Below are 20061 nucleotides of genomic sequence, written 5' to 3'. Positions count from 1 at the left end.
GTTCTGAAAAAGAGTAGTAGGGGAAGGCGGCAGGACCAGATGGTATTCCGGTTGAGCTCTATCAGATATTGGTTGGCACTATAATCTCTCTGATGGCCCAATTATTCTCGGAGATCTTTGAGGAGGGAATTCTACCACCAGCGTCATGGCGGGAAGCTACTATTTCTCTTATTTAAAAACCAGGTAAATCTCCAGTGAGGTGTGAATCATATAGACCAATATCTTTGTTGAACACTGACTATAAGATTTATGCTAAGGTTTTGGCAAACAGGTTGAGTGGTGTAATTGGTGAACTAATACACCCAGATCAGAAAGGCTTTATACGGAATAGGTTTATGTACGAGCAAACATTTAACATAATTGGTGCTATCGACTTAGCTACTACGTATCAAGAACCATTAGCAGTTATAGCTTTGGATGCTTTGAAAGCGTTTGATAGGGTTACCTGGAACTACTTAAATTGAGATCTTCAACAGTATAATTTGGGTACTAAATTTTCTGAGCAATTCGGTTGATTTACCACCCACCAGAGGCGAGGGTGTTGGTGAATGGGGGACTTACGGATTTGCGGTTACCAGAGGTACTAGATAGGGTTGTCCTCTTTGCCCTTTGTTATTCGATCTGTATATAGAGCCCTTTGCAAGAAGGAGTAGTGGATGGCTGAAGAAAGTTGCTTTATTTGCTGACGACCTCTTGGTCTACACCTCAAATGTATCTGACTCTTTCCCGGCATTATTGAGTTTTGGGAGGGTTTCAGGTTACCATATTAATCCTGATAAAACAGAAATTATGGTATGGAACCTGGGGGCCGACAATTGCCGCATGACAAAATCTATGAGATACTTAGGTTTGGTAATAGACCAGGAGGTGGAGCGAATCTCAGAGGTTAATCTCAGGGCTGTAGTAGCAGAATGTAGTAAGTTAATGTTAAGATGGGCACATTTGCCTCTCACATTGATTGGGAGGGTAAATTTGGTTAAAATGATGATCCTGCCTAAGTTGAATTTTCTTTTTAACTCTATCCCATTATCAATGGATAGTAAGCTCTTGGGTACGTTTCAACAAAAGGTCAATTCGGGCACTGAAGGGTTCTGGGATCGCATGGAAGAAACTGCGCAGAAGGAAGGAGAAAGGAGGCGTTATACTTCCCGACTTCCCGATTTACAATATTATGCATGGGCATTCCATCTGAGGAATGTAAGAATGTTATTTAGTGATCCAGATACTCGGCAGTTGGAGAAATGCTTAATTGTATGCTAGCAACAGTAAAAGGCGCAGCTACTCATTTTTTTTATACATTTGGGGATCCCACGTTTTTTAAGAAAGTGAGACTGAAGATATAGCAGGTTGCAACTAAAGTGTGGTATAGGGTATGGTAAATGGCAGGTATTGAGTATTATAGTTGTTGGGCTACGGTTTGGGAGTCCCCGGGGACGCTTGAATGTCTTACTGACGTGTTAGCTTTGCCGCTTAAAAGAGCGGGGGTCCAATACTGGGAGAGCTAGTCGATAGTGGTCTGTTATTATCTTGGGAAGATCTTATGGAACAGACTGTTCAAAGTTTATCAAGGTTGAAATATATACAATTGAGGAATTGATCTCAGAAGGTTATAGCTAGGTTGGGGGCTGAAAACCAGTTTCTAGACAATATAATAAATAATCCTGCAAGTATAGCAAAGGTCTCTAGTTGGTATTGGGCCCTGGTGGAGGTGCAGCATGGCGACTTCAACTTTCCGTACTCTCTTTGGGGGGAAGTTATGCCAGTAGATCAAATACAAAGATGGTGGGGAGACTCAATGTGTATTGTATATAAAGAAGTTAAACTAGCATCACTATTGAGGAACTACCTCTTTACCTTGCATAGGGTCTTTTTTACACCAGCAAAGCTCTCAAAAATAAGAGGAGGAGACCCAGTTAACTGTGCAAAATGCGGCTTATTGAGAGCATCAGACATCCATATGTTTTGGGATTGCCCACTGGTACAAAGTTTTTGGTTAAAAGTTTGTAAGGCTATCACGAAGGTTGTGCAACAACAGATCTTGCCACGTCTCCCTTTAGTAATTTTTAGTGTCTTGAACTAAGGTGAAGTTAAGAGCAGGCTGAAGAAGAGAGTAATCTGCTATGCGATAATTTTGGCTAGGCGGGAAATATGTTGTAAGTGGACTTCCTCTTCCCCTCCTTCATAAACGGACTGGTTTGGGGCATTTAAGGGGATTTCTAGGCGGGAGGTAACAACTAAGGATGCAAACAGGGAAGGGAAGGTGGAGGTATGGTCACGATTATGGGTCAATGCTGTATAGGACAATACTGCTTAACAGGGTATCTTTATCAATTTAAGTATTGTCCGATGATTAAAGGCTAGGTCTGTTGAACTCTCGAGTGGTCTGATATCGAGACCAAATGAGAGAGACCTAAGCCCCCCTTCTTGGCATCATGTATTTTTATATGTGAGTGAGATCGTTTGCTCATTTGGACAATATGAAGCTGATCCAATCAGGGGTGCATAAGGACGAGAAAAGAAAAAGAAAGGCATATCTTATGTAGCATTGCCTCACGTTAGAAGTTTGTCTGGTTTGTATCTGATAGAGTTTGATGAGAGTAAAGTAAATGCTGAGTCCAGTTGCGTACTGGAGTTACAACCGTTTGAGAAACCTGTGAATGCTCCACATCTAAGACAGTATTCAGTTTACAGAAATCCTACAATCTTACCAAACGAAAGATTTCAAAGAATCAGTGTGATGTTCTTGAGAAAAAGAAGAAGAAAGAAAAGAAAAAAGTGTTGAACAAAAATAATACTAAAAGTGATGCTGAAATTGTAGTACCAATAATCTCGGGAGTCAACTGCTATGCTAATGTAGTTCTCAATGCACTCTTCTGTTTACCTACTCTGGTTCATGAAGTAAAACAAAGAAAGGAAAAAAGATTATGCTCTGCACTTTTGAGCTTGTTGGAATGCTTGTTTAGTGATAGAACAAAAACATACTCTGTATTTTCTATTGGAAGTCTTGCTGATCCATGCATTGGAACAGTACAGTTCACTCAAAACACTCAAGAAGATGGACAAGAATTTTTGATGGTCCTACTGGGTATTTAAGAAAAAGAGATGGTACCTATAGAGGAACTATTTGGAATAGGTTATTCATGGCAGCATTATTGTGAAAATTGTTCCTTTTGTTAAAAAACAGAAATAGATTCAGAACGATTTATCTACCTAACTCTACCAGACTGTAAAACTGTCAGTTTTGAAAAATTGTTTAAAGATGCATCACGAAAATTACATGCACAAAATGTAACTCAGACATTCTATCAACATTTAACATCAGAAGAACTGGCAAGTATATTATCTTAATGCCACAACGATGCAAAGCAGATGGAACTAAATTGGAAACTCAAATAAAAAATTATAAAGCTGGACAAATCTCCATTGCTAGTAAAATATATACCAGTACAGCTAGTGTTTCCCAAGAAGGAGTAACTGTTACTTCTCTCGTAGGGGATTTCCATGTACAGTCATAAGCATTGAATAGGTCCGCCCCCCTGCGGGGACCACGGAGCACTTTTTCAAAATATCTTCTTAAGTGTTGATGTTCGCCTTATTTCAGGAAGGCCTGCAAAGTCACTTAAGAATGTCAATATGCAGCCTAAAGGAAAAGGCTACAGAGTCCAACATTCTTCATCCTGTCTGCTTTCAAAAAGGGCCATATACTAAGGCACATGCATTCAAAAGCATGAAAGAGTTAAAAATGTTTGCAGAAAAAATCCTTCACAAACCTTTCTGTAATGCAGATTAAGGATGAAGGAGTGTAGGGCAGTGTAGCCCATAGGCTGCCATTATAAATGAAGAAAAAGGGGACTTTGCCTTTAAGAACAGACAGACTTCCAGTATCCCACCATGCCTAGAGTGAGGCAGTTACCTCAGTTCTTTTTTCCAGCTCCTGCTGACAGGACCTTGGAGCACTGAGCTCGACCTTTTCAGGTTATTTCCACAAACATTGAGTGAAAATCTTAGTAGCAACTGTTTCACTCGACGTCTTTTGACTTTCTTTCTTGACTGGTGGCTTTTTCTGACAGGATTTAAGGTATTTTTCCCTGGAAAATGCCTTCTCTTTTTGACAAATGCCCACGTTGTGGCAGAAAAAGGCCAAAACAGACTCTCATGATTTCTGTATCATCTGCCTGCTTTCTTCACACCTTCCTGCCTCATCTAATAACTGCAGGTCATTTTCCAGACGTACCCTGCGCGACAGGGAGAAGATTCACCATCAAGGGGAAAGCTGAGAGGTGATACCAGCAAGAAGCCAGTGGGACCTCAGAGCAAGGGGAAGGTCAGTCTTCCACCAGAGCTCTGCCCTCAGCCTACAGTGGACGTGGAAGGTCTGAGTCATTTTTCTGGGAGAAAACGCTTTCGGTCTCCGTCGACATCGAGGAGATCGACTTCGGGAGGAGGTACAGCGCCAACAAGTTTTCTGTTGAAGTCTGGCTAGACATCGCACAAGCATCGTCGAACGACGTCAAGGGGCTGCAAGACGTCGATAGACCACAGGACGTCGAGGACTCCAGATGCTCGACGCACAACATCGAGGAGTGTATCGACGTCGGGATGAAGGAAACATTGCCGTCACAGGCTGATGTTGAGGTCTAGGTCGCCGTCGGTACATTGACGGAGAGAGAGGTTGACGTTGAAGAGTTCCTCGACATCGAGGACACAGAAACCTTCTAAAAGGAGACAGATCTATTCCTCATCGGAGTCACAGCGTTCCAGACATTTTTCCGTCGCTGGTTCTCCTTCCTTCATCTCCTTCTCCTCCTCCCACCTCTCCTCCTCCACTGCATCCTCCACCTCAAGGTCTGCCTACCCCATTGCCGGCTTCCCCGGTGCTCCCGGCACCTGCACCACTTCAGCTGCATCAAGTACCGAGCACAACTCCAGCTCCTAGATCGCGCTCAAGATCGCTCCACCATTCACATCATAACCATCATACCTCTGGCCGTTCTACGAGATCAAGACACTCCCGTCACAGATCGCGACAAAGATCAAGGTCACGCTCTTTCTGACGCTACCACGGGGACTCCTCATAGTTTACCAGAGACTATTCACCCACTCTATCTGACTCGCCTCAACCTCGTACTTCACCAGTGGACGACGTTAACACCTTTCAGGATGTTCTAGTTCGAGGTGCAGCAAAACTAAACATTCCTATGGTTGTCCCAACACCAACTTCTTCAGACATTTTTTAAACACTACAACAACGTAGGGCCTCAAGACCTTTACTTCCTCTTGTGCCAGGTCTTCTAGAACCCGCCATGGAGGTCTTCCTCACACCGGCCACGAAAAAGTCTGCTCCTTTGAGACTATTAAAAAAGTATCGTCCTCTGGAACAGGACCCTTTGTTTCTGCATTCCGACCCACCACCTGATTCAGTGGTGATCCTAGCGGCCCACAAATCTCACACCACTTCTCCATCTGCTACCTATCCTCCTGACAAAGAGAGTAGAAAGGTGGATTCAGTAGGCCGCATAGTATGTAGTTCTGCTGCAACATCCATAAAAGCAGCAGTGCAACAGCCCTCTTGAGAAGATACGATAGGGCCTTGAGGGACTCCCTACTCCAATTCGCGGACCATCTCCCTAGGGATCAGAAAGAGGATTTTTAAAAATTTGTTAAAGAAGGCATCATGGTCTCGAACCAGATCATTAGCGCAGCGACTGACTCATCCTTGCTCTCGACACAGGTATACTGCCATGGAATATCCTTAAGGAGGCATGCCTAACGTCCCTGAAACCAGATGCTCAGCAGTGCATTCAGAACTTGCCATTTTCAGGATCCACACTGTTCGGCTCTCATGCCGACGATTAAATGGCAAGGATGAAGGCAGAACTAGATACTTTGAAAGCGGTAGGTCTTGAAAAATCTAAAGACCGAAGATCCTTCCGTCCCTTCCAGCACCGCTACCCTTCTCAGAGGGTTCAAAACCCTCAGTGGCTTTCTAATAGATCCCAGCAGCAGTTCCAACAAGCCTATCAGCCTCAACGGAAGCAACAAAGAGGATGAGTGGCACACCAGCCCAGCCACAACACCCTGAAAGTTTTCTTCCCCCGAGTCCGTTAACCACTCCGGTGGGGGGAAGCGTCACCAATTACTTGAGAGTGGCAACGAATTACAACAGACACTTGGGTTTTAAATATTGTGTAGAATGGGTATTGTCTCAGATTTCCCACTCCACCGCCAAGTATCGCCAAGGGCAACCATTTCTCATCTCGACCTCCTAAAGGTGGAAGTTTCCATATTGCTAGAAAAGAAAGCGATAGAACCGGTTCCCCTCAACCAGAGGGGAAAAGGCATTATTTAAAGATACTTTTTTGTCCCAAAAAAGGACAAAAAGGAATTCAGACTCATTCTAGACCTGAAGGTTGCCAACAAATGGATCAAAAAGACAAAGTTCAGGATGCTGGCCTTACACCAAATATATCCCCAGATTCACCAAGGGGACTGGCTTTGCTCAGTCGACCTACACAACGCTTACTTTCATATCCACATTGTGAAAAAACATCGGAAGTTCCTACGATTTCTGGTGGGGAAACAGTACCAATACACTGTCCTTCCATTTGGTCTCAAGTCAGCACCCAGAACTTTCTCCAAATACATGGCTGCCGTGGCAGCACATCTTCGAAAGCACGAATATTTTTTACCCATATCCGGACGACTGGCTAATCAAGGCAACCACCTTTCCAGAAGCCCAACAGCACATCAAATGGACAAGCGATCTCCTTTATCGCCTAGGACTTCATGTCAACCTTCCCAAGTCCAAGGCAACACCTGTCCAGAAACTGCACTACTTAGGAGCTACCATAGTCAACTGTAGGGAAAAGTGTATCCTCTGGAGGAACAACGTTTATCAATACTACAGAATTGCTGCATGCTCAAGACTATCCGTCGCCCAACAGTGCGCACAGTTTCCTCACTTCTAGGCTTCCTGGCCTCCTGCATCTTCCTAACTCCCAACGCTTGCCTCCACATGCAACCCCTCCAGGACTGCTTGGAGGACCAATGGAACCAACTGACGGGAAACTGGGAAGACAGAATCATTCTACCCACACATGCAATCAAATCCCTCAGTTGATGGTGCTCTCCAACCAATCACCAACAAGAAATGCCTTTTCGTCCACATGCTCCATCACAGACCATCGTGAAGCATACACTGACACACCCAGGCACACTGATGCATTCAGTGACACACCCAGGCACATACCGATGCATACACTAACATACCCAGGTATACACTTTTACATACACTGACACAGCCAGGCTCACAGTGATGCTTACATTGACACACCCAGCACACTCTCATGCATACACTAACATACCCAGGCACACACTGGTACATAAACTGACAGTCGCAGGCACACACTGATGCATACACTGACACACCCAGGCACATACTGATGCGTACACTAAAGGATCCAGGTACACACTCATACATTGAGCCACCCAGAAGACACACACTGATCCATACACTTACACACCCATGCATACTCTCATGCATACACTGACATACCCAGGCACACACTGATACATACACTGAGACACCCAGTCACACACTGATATACACACAGTGACCCAACCAGGCACACAGTGATGCATACAGTAACATAACCAGATACACACTAATGCATACACTGAGACACCCACAGCACACTGATGCATTCTGTGACACACTCAGGCACACACTAATACATACACTAACACATATAGGCATACGCTGATGCACACAGTAACACACCCAGCCACACACCGATGCACAGATTCACACAACCAGCCACACACTAATGCATACATTTATACACTTATTACTAGAAAAAAAACAAAGGCACAGCTGTTCTTTGACTAAAGGGGGTGGTTCTAACAAGAACCTTTTGTTTTGTTTTTAAAGTTTTCTTAACCTTTCTTTTGTTTGTATTTTAAACTAGCTCTAAAAGAAATGAGCTATAGAACTAACAAATAATAAATGTGCTTCAGTGTCCAAACACTAACATGCCCTCAAATGTATAAAAAAAAATTACAACAATGGTTGCGATTGGCTGCAAAAAATGACACAGATCACACTTTCACAGAGATAAGCACATAGCATCTTGCACAGTAAGTGACTGTGCCTCCCAGTTCTTGGCTCACCAATGGTATTGTGATGGTTGCTCCTGTCTCTGCTCCTCCACCGGTGGATGTTGAAGCACCTCTTTAGTTTACCTCTCCCTCATAATCCTGGTGTAGATTCTCTTGTGGATTGTTCTAAGATGCTTCCACATGGAGATGGTAGAGTGAGAGTATTTTTTGATGTGCCACAAGAAAGTTGCTTCCTACAAATATTGCAGGTAACAAACATTGCAGTTACTTTCTAGTTCACCTGGAGCTATGGTAAAATACTTCCACATGTCACTCTCCTTTGTTTCACATGATGTCCCTGGTTCCACCTCCATTCCAGGATCTCACCGCTCTTCCTCTTGTTAAGCACTTGCCATTTTTTTAAGACGAAAAACGGCAACAGCACAAGCAATATACTAGACACTCAAGATCTGACTGCTGTTTCCACAGAGTTCTATCTAGAAATGAGTAGTCTAGGGTGTGGCTACAACAGTTACAGGGTGTGGTCCAAATGCAGCCAATGAATCCTAAAATCATGTAATACAGCCATAGGGTAACTTATATATACCAACATAAAAGTGCACCATAACAGCAATATCAAAAACAGATGCGCATATACAGTGAAAACACCTGCATACCAAAAACAGTAGGATCCGCGGCTCCAGTCTTGGTGTGCGGATACCTCCAGTTCATGTGATCTGAAGAAAAACCATAGAGTACTGCCATCCCTATTTTTCTGGCAGCACGGTGGATCCGCGTATCCTCTTAAACCCTTAAAAAAATATAGCAAATATATGTATGTTTAAATTACTAATTCTTACCCTTATTCTCTCTAGTACTTTCTTCATTTTGTGTACACCACTCAAGCACTCAATCAGTCATGATACACTGATGCAGTCATCCATACAGCAATCACACACACACTCATACACTCAGTCAATCACCCATATACCACATATGCACCCTCACTGACTCATACATGAACTAAGTCACTCACATACTCATACGTGCAGTCATGCACTCACTTAAACACCCATACATCACTCTTGCATTCACTCAGTCACCCATACACACACTCATGCACTCAATCAACCATACACCACTTATACACTTACTTATACATATATACTCTTATACACTCACTTACACAAATATATGCACTCATATACTGAATCACCCATACTTGCACAGATACACTCACTCACTTATCTATACACACACGCATAGACTCATTGAGTCACCCATGCACCACACACACACACACACACTCATTCACTCCCCATACACACTCATACACTCATTCAGACATCTATAGAGCACTGATAGACTCATTAACCCATACACCACTCATACACTCACTCACACAGTTACTCAGAGAATTATCCATATATTATTTATCCACCAAGTCAGTCATCCTTACACAATTTATGGACTCGTTCACTCACTCAAACACACCCTGATACATTCAGTCTCCCATACACCATTTATAAAAGTACTCAATTACTTACACACTACTCATGCACTTACTTGTATATAGTTGCAGCTACACATTTCTGCAATCCCCCATATGTAGGGTTGGATGGTTAGGGGAGCTGACCGTAGAACTTGGCAGCAGTGGTTTGATTGATCTATAGTAATTAAAATTGCTTTACATGAAAAAAACATACAATTAACCAAAGGTGACAGGGCCATTATAATTAGAAGATAGAATTACAAAAACCTTTGAAATTTACTGAAAAAACAAAGGTTTACAGGAGCGTTAAAGTTAGGAGATAGCATTTTAAAAACCTGTGATGTAATATGTGAAGTTGTAAGCAGGTAAGCTCAGGTAACTATAACTGCTGAATTTCTATGGTTTTATAGGTGTGAAATGTGAGCTGAACTGTAACGTCCCTGTAACCTTTGTTTTTTTCAGTGAATATATATATATATATATATATATATATATATATGAAAGAAAAGATGTCCTGATCTGCGTGTTACGGCGCACTTAATTCTCCGGTGGTGCTGGTTTGAGGCAGGACAACCATATTTTCAGAAAACAAGATTCTCTTTCTGCTTTAGCAAGAGAAAACCGCACTCTGTCGTTGTGCCAAAAATACCTTAACTTTTAATACATTAGTGAGATCATAAACAAACAAACAGGAATCCCCTGATGCGTTTCGGTCTCACCGGACCTTGTTCACAGGTGTTTCCTGTGTCATAATTTCGGCGCTTTAAATAAAGTACTCCAAAGTAACAGAAAAAATACTCAAGTTACACCACTTATCAAGGGTTACTCCATAACATCACTAAATATATACACTTTAACAAAGAAAAATTAAACGTTTTTCTATATACATATTTACCAAATTGTAACAGTGTTTTAACTACAATCCAAGGTGTTTTTCACTAAGTTCCACATTGCATTCTGGTATATGTCATAAAATCTTATTTCAGCGACTAATGGAGACTTCAAAGCAATTTCTGAGGTGTTACACACCTCAGAAATTGCTTTGAAGTCTCCATTAGTCGCTGAAATAAGATTTTATGACATATATTTAAAAATAATTTGATTCAATGAAATGCTATAAACTACATATACCAGAATGCAATGTGGTGTAACTTGAGTATTTTTTCTGTTACTTTGGAGTACTTTATTTAAAGCGCCGAAATTATCACACAGGAAACATATATATATATATATATATATATATATCAAACAACAAACATCCAAACACCCGGGAGAGCCGTGTTGACTCGCCCCAGACGTAGAAATGAGTCTCCGTCACAAAGGATAGCTGAAATCGGGAATTTATTGGCGTGGTAAACCCAACGCATTTCGGAAACTAAGTTTCCTTGTTCACGGGTAATAGACCCATTCATTTAATCATTTAAATACTCCAAAGGGCTGACTTGTTAAAATTTGTTGTACTAGATCAAGTTCCAGTGAAGGAAAGAGGTGAAAATAGAGTATTGGAACTGAGGAGACTGGAATCTAGATTGATAATAGGCATGAATACTTTGCAACCTGTTGGTCTCAATATGGACGAAGAACTGGCAATACACATAGGTGATTAAGGACCTTTAACATTGTGTCATCTTTTTTTATCCACTGTTTAATGCCGTGTATTTTAAAATCTTTTTAGTGTATAGTAGTATTTACTGTGCAAATCATTTTTTAATTGTGATTTTTATTTTATTCACTTTTCTTAGGTGGATTTAATGGGGGTGTATTAAACATTGAAGATTAAGAACTTTTAGTCCCATGTTCGGAAAAGGCAAAGAAGTTATTATATCCTTTTATATCTTTTTATATCCTTAATTCCTTTTATAAATATAAAAATCATTTTTGGTAACATTGGTCATCATGTTTGGTGACGGGACTTTGCTAGAATATTTTATTATCAGCCCTTTGGAATTTATTCCACACTGAGGAGAGAAATATATGAGACATTTATTAGTTTATATGATTATAAAATGCATATGATCCGATTTTGTTATGCTTCATATTTGTGTAGTGGATAATTGAAAATTGCCTCATTATAATCTCTCTTTTTCATGTATTTAAATGAGTATGGAACTTTAAATAGGTCTTATGGGGGCTTGGTGATATATCAAGCGGATTCTTATTCAAAGTTATATAAATATATTTATATAAGGATGTTTGCCATAAACTTTGCTGTATAATATTTATGCTTCAGAACAGGGATTGTGTTTTCAGTTATTTGTTTAGTCACTTTAAGATGGCCGGCATGTTTTAGGGTTAACCTGTTGTTGGTGTGTTTTAGTTTGTTTTCAGTGTCATTGAATGTCTTTGGGGTTTTGCACTTTGCACTTGGTGTATTTAAATGATTAAATGAATGGGTCTATTACCTGTGAACAAGGAAACTTAGTTTCCGAAACGCGTTGGGTTTACCACGCCAATAAATTCCCGATTTCAGCTATCCTTTGTGACGGAGACTCATTTCTACATCCGGGGTGAGTCAACACGGCTCGCCTGGGTGTTTGGATGTTTGTTGTTTGATTTATTGGGGGTCGCGATCCCGTTTCCGTCTGCCGCGTTGCTGGGAAAGACACAGCGACTTTCTTAATTTTCTTCATATATATATATATATATATATGTATACAAATATATATATATAAGTATAAAATCACGCTACATAAATATGCAGTTTAGCAAAATAAGCCTAAACTCACCTACATCAACTTATCTTGTCTATATTTCACCAACAATATTATGGTACAATGGTCTTGAAATTGTATTCTGTTTGGAGTACCCATGGGGTATGGGACTAAAGGGAAATGGGAATGCGGTACCAATGACTACAGTGATCCAAAACTGACACACAATACCCCACGGACATTGACATGAGGACATTGAGACGGTCACAGAGAGTCATTGGTCCTCATATAAGGCTAAAGCCTCAACTTTACAACAAAATCCTGCAATGACCTATATCAATGCCAGACACTGCAATGCACAAATACACACCATTTTATCTTGTAGAAGTGAAGCGTGAAGTGTGAGGGTAAGAAGGACATTTTCCATTCTCCTTTGATGTGTAAACACCCTGGCTGTCCCCAGTTTTCATGAATGTGTCTACTCTGTGGATTTCAGCACCTGCTGAAGACTTTTTTAAACACAAAAAAGCCAAATGTGGTGTTTAATGAAAGTCCTGCAAGATAGACGTTTTTAATTGCTTTGCTAACCACAAGCAGTGCACATTCAGAAGAGCAGCAAAAATATGGGTAATCTTGCAGTATGGATCCTTCTGCTCCATCGGAAGAAATGCAGCCTCCTTACTGGATGGAGATTCAAGCACCTTTACAACTTTAGCCAGTCCAAATGATGGGAAAAGTTAAGTCCACAATTCAAAGGCCTAGCTAAATAAAGAACTACTGGCAGAAGATGAGCCTCACGATATGGTCCAGATGTCAGCTCTGTCTACTCTCCTTTGACAGGAGTCTAACGAAAATGCGCAGGTCTATTGAGGTGTTACATAATGTTCCTATTTAAAGTGCACAGTAAAACGGGGGAATGGAGGAGGTATTGGCAGATTTTTTTATGTTACCTAGATATCAAACTCAGGATGGTGAAGGGCTGAGTTAGCATGCTTCAATTTAACCTGTGACCATGGGGGTCAAAAAGACCTGTGCATTGATGACATACATGTACCGAGCCGCTAGACAAAGACATTGGTAACAGTATTATGGCATACCTGCTGGTAAGTTCTGGGCTTGACTAACAATATTATCAGCACTGTTGAGAAGTTTGGGACAGCTTTGCAACTCATAGCAACCCTACTGAGAAGTGTTAACGTTGCCCATGTAAAGTATAGATATCCCGGTCCAGGGAAGTGTCTACCAGCCAAATTTAAAATTGTTAGTATTGTTTAGTAATGTGTTTAATGACGTGTGAAAGCACTACTAAGACGTTTTAATTCTCATCTTACAAAGAATAGTGCTCAGGCTCAGATGCGTTGGGAATAGCAAACATTTTGAGGAATGACTGTAATAGCCCAATAAAGCACATTAGTTCACTTGAAGTGCTGAAATTGGATTTCAAGGCACACCAGACATTGACTATATCGTCTGACTCTCCATATAAAGGTGTTTATTTTTTATGAAAAGCACTGATGAAAACTACTTTTATTAATATCCTGATGAATGAAGGGTTCGTGTTAGTGCATTTCACCTATGCAGCCCATCAGCAGCCTAATATCATGAAGTCTCTGCACTTTTTCTGCTGCAGTTGTGTGTTCGTAAATCAACTCTTTTAATATTTAACAAAGCTGGAAATCTAACATTATTAAAAGTGTACCGTAGGAAAACGTCAACAAGTCCAAAATCTTGTAAAGGCCAACACATGATGTAAATAAATGCCTCTTCTTGCATGATCAACCCCAAACATTTGGACAGATGCTACTGAATTTTTGACTCTGAAAGTGCAAAGACCTTCCTATCAAGCCTCAGTGCCCTGAACCATAAAATGTGTATACTTAATTGGTTTGTCCCCGGTTGGTATAAGTTAACTTACTTTTAACCCCTGGTATTTAGTACCAAGGGTACACAGGGCCTGAGTTAAATGCCCTCCCTTCGAACTGAAGCACTGGTTGTGTCACTATGAGTGTGACAAGGCAAAAGCAAGACTCCCAGGCTGCCATTGCATCTTGGCAGAGCAGTTTTTAAACTGCTACCTCGACTTAACCATTTCAACAAATGGCAAAACCCACATTTCCTTTTTAATATTTATAAGTTATTACTAAGGTAGGCCCAACAAGCCCCAAAGGCAGGGTGCATTATAATAAAAAGAAGGGCATGTTATGATGACTTTGCATGTCCTGATAATGAAAAACCCACATTGGCGTTTTTACTGTAGATAGGCTAGTAGCCCCACTGGTGAATTTGGGAGTTACATGCTTACTACTCAGCAGGGCTTACTTCCAAATGGGACTTCTAAATATGGTACTTCAAGGTACTAAATTAATTGCTGCATTAAACCCAAATTGTACCTAAAGTCGAATTTAACATAACTATTTTACAACTAGCAACTTTACAAAGTTGCCATTTTGTTGCCCAAAGGTTTCCAGTAGTCATTTCTGGTTACACACAGATGCTGTCCTCAAGATAACTTGCTGCTGAGGAAAGGTTGAGAACAACTCTCAGGAAGAGGGTAACAAATGACATGCCAAGGGAAGAGATGTGACAACCTGGCAGAATGGTCAGGGTGGGTGTTACCCCAAAACGCGAGCTTCAAACGGGCAGCAGCTTTTGAAGAGCAAATGGTAGTCATACTAGGAAAGGGCTTCTCTTTTGTTGAGGTGGATGGGCTGGCATCTCTGGCAAAGAGAGAAAAGCCATTGCAAAACCAGTTTTTCAAGGGGAGTGTACCCCAGGTATCCACACCTCTTGGTTGGGCTAGGCAGCTCCACACAGTGAGAGATGGGTCTCAGCATATTGGGAGTGGGCAGAATAGTGCACCCTTGAGTAACTAGGTGCCACACTTGACAGGAAGAGGTCATCAGGCAGGAGGGTATCGGTTACCTCATTGGCTAGTTAGTCACCACAACCCTGTAGGCTTGTAGCAGCATAAAAGCGGCACCTCAGGCACCCAGACTTCAGATAACTTCTGTACTGGAGAGGACCAAAGAAGGACTGCCCTGCTGCTCCCTGGACCTAGCAAAGAGAGGCTGCACCAAAGGCAGGACTGCACCTTTTTCACATGTGGACAAGCAAAGAGAGGACTGTGCCTGTAGCCCCCACTCGTGGAAAAAGTGCCAGACAGGAAGAGACTCCCAGAGTCAGTTGGTTGACATCCTTTTACAGCCACAGGGCCATAAAAGATGAGAAGCCTGCACCCTTGAGACCCAGGTGCCAAGAAACCTGACCACTGTTGGATGCCAAGTTCCAGCATGGGAGACCAAGTCCCAGCCCTCAAAAGTTGCCCCCGAGTCTCTGGGACCCAGGAGAGTCATCAAAGTGCAGTTTGGTTGCATAGCAAAGACGTTATCACCAATAAAAGAAACCAGTAGCTTTGCTGCAACTAGTAGACCAGTGCCAACTGGTCTTGTGTTAGACTTTACCCAAACATCTTGGGAGCTTGACCCTTGAGGCTAAAGTCACAGGACTGAGGGATGCCACAGGAAGACCCACCACACCACTCAGCATCCTCAGCATTTTCAAGCATCTTTAGCATCCTTTATCCTTGCAGCAGGACAAGTTAATTGACTTCAGTGGTGGTTTAACCTAAGGAATCTAAACTAGACTGGAGGCTAGAAACTGACAGGTAACTGTCCCTCTGGACCATAATGGTCCCTCTGACTGGCTCCTTATGGAGTTGGCACCCCAAAAGTGCCCATATAGCTGTTTTCAACTTGCTTGTCATGTTTAACCTTAAACCATGATTGCGATAGATTACAAAGATTTATTGCATGTACTGAAAAGCAGTGATTTAATGTTTCTTTAGCGATTCATATCTCTGAAACCCTCCAATGGATTTTTGTTGTTGAGGTATCTATTTGAAGATAAAAATACAACCTCTTTTTCTAAATTGGTGTCAGAATTTCATTACCACGTTTTCTTCTCATTTACTGTTTTTGGTGCTACTTAATGGCATACACTTGTTCCTTTAACAAATCCTGACTGCTCTGGTTTACAGCTACCCAGGATTGAGGTAAAGTTTACAAACGATCCTGACTGAACCTGATGCTGATTTGTTATATTATAACATATTGATATATATCGCACAACCACACCATGTAATTATCCAGATTTCTCACATATACATTCAATAAATAAACCTGCACTTAACTCCTTGTATCTAAGTCAAGTCAAGTCAAGTTTATTATGTTATGGAACTCCAACGGAGGTCCTCTTAAAATAGTACATAATTGTATTAAGAGAAGAAACAAAGATAATAAACTAATTAAACTTTGTAAAAACGAGTTGATTAAGCTAATACAAAGTTAAAAAACACTTAAAATAGTTCAAAACTCTAGCACAAAACATTTCAAGTGGCGGAATGAGTAAGGATTGTAATAGAGTAGAAGCAGTACTAAAAGAAAAGGTAAGACAAATAGTGCGCAGCCACCTACGGCGAAAGGGCAATAGGGCGGGGCAGATTAAAACAACATGTTTCAAATCTTGAACGCCGTTATGGCATAGATTACAAATAGTGGAGGAGCCAGACCATTTTGCTTGTAATGTGTTTAGGGGGAGCTGGCCCTGTCACAGCTTCTCCTTGCATCTATGGCACAGAGCAAATAGGCTTCATTTATAAAAGACAACAAAGTATTGAGCAGTACTAAAACAATTACAAAGTCAAAACACAACACAGTAAGAAATCACAGAACCTATTATAAAAATAAAGAAAAAGGTGATTAGAAAAAAATTACACTAAAAGAATAAAATCCAATAAGAGAGCCCTGAGAAATACATTTTTAAAGTTTCATTGCTTAACTTGACAAGAAAATGTAAAGCACCAATCAGAAGTCACTGTTCATAGTTGACTGGGGCCTTGGTGTGGTTTCAGGCTGAAAGCAATAGAGTGGAGGTCCAATAGCCCAAGCAGATCGGCCCAGTCAACAATGTTTACATTCCGAATTAGTTTGTGAAATGGAAGTGGAGGGCCCATTGACGCACCAGATGTCTTGGAGGTCCGAAAATGTGTAAAGTCCTTACTTTTCAGACTTTGTGGCTCTTCAGAGGCTCCAATGACGGCATTTAGGAGTCAGGACGCACTCCAGCATAGGCCCCCAGCAGGGTGCAGTTGTTACTGTTCTCCTGGTCACTTCAGGAAACGTTCCTCTTGCAGCTATTTGTGTCCCTGTAGCCACACAGGATGTCAGCCAAATGAACATTGGAATCCATTTCGCAGTCCTGGGTAAAAGTGGCGGCAGGTTCAGCCCTTCAAGTCTCCTCAAAGATCACAGACAGCAGGTCCAGTTGTGTTCTGTCCTTATTTTTTTAAATACCAATGTGGAGAAACCCTCAAATCTAAAATATAGTTGAATTTAAAAACGGAACTGTTTTGACCAGTACGCCGATCCCAAAATACACCATGTTCTCTATATATATCCTCCCTTAGACAACTGTTCTTTCCTGCTTTGACCTGTATCATTGTCCTAAATTGCTATAAAACATATGTTTTACCACATATTTGTACAGGGAACCCCCTATAAAATTCTGTCACCTTTAGATTTGATTCTAGCACGATGTGCTTTGAGGTAAAACATATTGTACTATATTGTCTGAATATTTTGGGAGTAGATTAATAATTTTAAACATCCATCAAAAGTATTGTGTACTTTGAAATCTGACAAAAATGTTGTTTGGGGTTTAATAAAAAATGTCTTTTAAAAGTTCACTCCACCGTCCCCAAAACCACTTTTGCATTGTTTTCATTACTAGGGGCAATGGCCTGTTGATCTGTTTGACACCTGTTCCATTTCAAGCAGTTTGTGATACCAGAGATGCACTTAGTCTTTCTTGCATATGCATTTCTAGCCTATCAATAGTTGCTCTTAAGACTGTCTTTGAAGACTGTCTTTCTCTTTGTCATTACAGCAGGAGTGAACTGCAGGCTCTGTTAGACCAACCGGCGTACACAACCTTTTTTCCGGTTACTTTGGTGCTGAGTGCTCTAGCAGCATTCTTGTCTAAAGTTGTGACCGCCTCCTGATGTAGGCAATCCATCACTTCCAGCATTCTTTGTTCCTATCTTCCCTCGAAGGAGGAGAGGCTCTATCAGCAGGGTCCCAATAGTGCTTTTGGCTTTTACATTGATCCTATCAAGGGAAATGGTGTGGACAATCAGCTTTTTTGTGGGGTTCTTCGGGACGGATAAAGGGAAGGCTGTGCAGAAGAGAACTTGTCAAGGTAAATAGGCCTCTGCATTGAGATCTGCTGTGCATAGAGTAGGCTATCTTGCATAGTGCCTGGCACTAGTGTAGTGCTCTGCCACCATGCATGGATGCATTCCACTGAATTGTCTGGAGGTGTATAGGCCTCTCTCATGTGTATGCCTTTTGATGGCTAAAATCTTCTTGGTGAAAATGTGGATTTTGCCATCAAGCGTTTTATGGACAGTAGACTCAGGGCGTGATCCCTGTGACTCTTGATCCTTGCCAAGCTGTTCCAACATCATTTCAGAAAGTTCAGAGGCTATTCCGGAGGGTAGACAGCAACAGTAGCCCTAACTGCTGCAGCAATCAATCCAGTATTTTTAAGATCAGGGTCCTGACTCTGGTTGGCAACACCTAGTCCAGCAGGGTCACTAGTCCTCTTGGTCCCTATTCCCTGCAGCAGTAGCCACCAATCTACTTTAGTTTGCCCGTAGCTGCTCACACCCATAACTTGGAAGGCAGGTTTCAGTTTTTACTATTTGGGTGGTGACCCATCAAGTCTGACAGATAGATCATTCAAATGGTTCATGATGGGTATGCCCTACCCTCTATTTGCTCCGCTACATTTTCCTCCCACAGCCAGACATCTTTCAAAGAAGCACCTCTCCATTCTTTTACAGGAGTTGTGAGTGTTGCTGTCCAGGGTGCTATTGAGAGGGTTCCCAATGAGGAAAGGGAGTTATTACTCCCATTGTTTCCTTTTGCCAAAAAAGAACAGAGGCCTTTGGCCCACATTGGACCTTTAGACATGGGGGGCTGGTTGAAGTCTTTGGATCTGTACGACATGTATTTTCTTATTCCCGTCCAGCATTCCCACAGATATTACCTGCTGTTCAAGGATAGCCAGGAGCCCTTTCTTTTTGTAAAAAAAAAATATATTTTTTTATTGATCATTATCATCTTTCACAGTAGTAAATAAAAAACAAAAGGTGTAACATAATCAGTCACCAGCAGTGAGACACTTATTTTTAGCAAAATATCATATCAGGATTAATAAATTACACGCTATCAATGGGTTATCAACATTGCTTCATTTCTGTGGAGTTGGTAGTAAGCAGTTGTATTGGGTCAATACAGTCAGGTTCTTCTTCATCATTTGTTTGGTCTCAGGCTCCTTGCCCAACCCTTCCTCTCCCATTGGCTCATCTAGGCCATAATAGTACATCCAACTACTGCACCCTCTATATCATTTGCGGGGGCAGCCTTTATTTAAGTATGTCACCCTTTTGGCTTCCATGTATAGGTATATAGCCAGTTGCTAGTCAGCCTTAATTGGAGTCTGTTGGGATCCCAACATTTTTACTAGTTCTCTTTTGGCCACCATCAAGCCTAGTCCATTAGACAGGAGCTTGGTTCTTGGTAGATGAATGTGATTTGGAATACCAAGAATTATGAATTTGGGGGCCATCAGTAGTTTAAAGTCAGGTATGCAGCTCAGCTCTCCTGTTATGTCTCCAGTATGTATGGATCACAGTACAAGTGCAAAGTGTGGGCAGGAATGTCCTCTTTTCCGTGCCAAATTCCAAAACAGTAGGAGGCA

Source organism: Pleurodeles waltl, chromosome 6 (genome assembly GCF_031143425.1).
Source record: "Pleurodeles waltl isolate 20211129_DDA chromosome 6, aPleWal1.hap1.20221129, whole genome shotgun sequence".
NCBI lineage: Eukaryota > Metazoa > Chordata > Amphibia > Caudata > Salamandridae > Pleurodeles > Pleurodeles waltl.
Note: the sequence above shows the minus strand (reverse complement) of the source record.